Genomic DNA, 1,373 nt, shown 5'->3' with positions numbered 1-1,373 from the left:
CCCTGTCTCTCTGGCTTTGGGTCTCTCTCATTCTACAGTCAGTGGCAGCCCCACAAATTGGTCAGATCACTAGAGCTTTCATGCCATAGATTCTGCCATTCCTTCTGAAAGGATGTTCCTCCAGCAGAGACCAAAGGCCCCCTTGTCCTCACACCTGTCCTTCCATGGCCCTTCCTCCAGCACCTTCTCCTCCCCGCTGTGCCCTTCCTCCTGCAGGCTTCCCTGGTGCGAGGCAGGTCAGGACTCCGCATAGCAGCTCCATGCAGCCCCGGGGAGCCCTGCACCCCAGCACCATTCCTGGCCCCTGTTCATGACATCCGAACCTTCGACCTGGGTGTCTTCAATCTTGGCCCTGAAGGTTCTGGGGCAGCCTAGAATTTGGTTTCCCCTTCTGTAGTCCTTATCCTATATTCTCTTTGAGATGGGTGCCCCTATTGACACCCAGAAATAAACCTGCTGCCACAGGAGCCCATCAGAGGGAAACAGAACAGAGCCCATCTAGAATCCAGCATGACCCTCAGAGACAGATGGAAGAATCCACACACAGGGCACCCGGACCGTTCCTCTGTCTCAGGGGGCAGAGGTGAACGGCTGAGGGTAACCAAATAGGACAGTAAGACCAGGGACCCATAGAGCTCAGTTTCCCAAGGGCCGGGATCCAGGGTGAAAGCTTGGCCACAGGCTGAGACAGGAGGCAGAGAAAGAGCAGAACTCGCAGAAAATGGCCCAAACTTGTGGGAGAGCAGCAAAGGAGGAGGAATGAGAGACTCACCTAGGACGGTCAGCTGGGTTCCTCCGCCGAACACATAACACTGTGATACAAGCTCATACAAAAACCTCTCTCTGGGAGGCCCTGCCCACCCCCTAGAGCCCCCACCTGCAGCTGTGATGGAGGAAGCCTGGGCCACTGCCCCAGGGTGGTGTCTGCTCTGCAAGGGGCACACACTGTCCCCGCTCCACCATCTCAGCAGATTGTAGGGTGGATGGATGACACAGCGACTCTTACAGTAGCAGGACTATTGGATGCAACTCTCCCAAAGGATATTGGGGTTTGATATGCTCTGTCTACTGCGGTCTCCTTGGATTTGGGATGAGTTTAGAGGGTGTTTATTTCACTGTGAGTGAGATTCCATGGGGATGGGTGGCACATCTCTCTTATGTCCAACAACCCTAATCCCTGGGTGAGAGCATGAGAGGTGGGCGGCCTTTAATCCCTCTCTCCCTTCCTCCCCTTCCAGGGAAAGGCTGGCTAGCCTGTGTATGGAATCTCCTGGCAACTTCCTGTGTCCCCAGCCATCTGATCAGGGGCTCAGGATGATCTTCTCTATCGACAGCCTAGATTGGCACTGTTTAGGGTGCTGTCAGGGGCCACC

General features: G+C 55.3%; 1 protein-coding gene across 1 annotated transcript in view; it reads right to left on the bottom strand.

Moving 5' to 3' along the window:
- Positions 1-826, bottom strand: part of LOC102752394 (Ig lambda-1 chain C regions) — an 11,256-nt gene extending 10,430 nt beyond the window's left edge. The window contains exon 1 of the mRNA XM_015566919.1: positions 773-826. The gene's annotated coding sequence lies outside the window, so the exon portion shown is untranslated. The remainder of the gene's footprint in view (positions 1-772) is intronic.
- Positions 827-1,373: the final 547 nt, after the last annotated feature.

This window comes from Myotis davidii, unplaced genomic scaffold (assembly GCF_000327345.1).
Source record: "Myotis davidii unplaced genomic scaffold, ASM32734v1 scaffold2343, whole genome shotgun sequence".
Classification (NCBI taxonomy): domain Eukaryota; kingdom Metazoa; phylum Chordata; class Mammalia; order Chiroptera; family Vespertilionidae; genus Myotis; species Myotis davidii.
The sequence above is the reverse complement of the archived record's forward strand: the minus strand, read 5'-3'. Positions and strand labels throughout refer to the sequence as shown.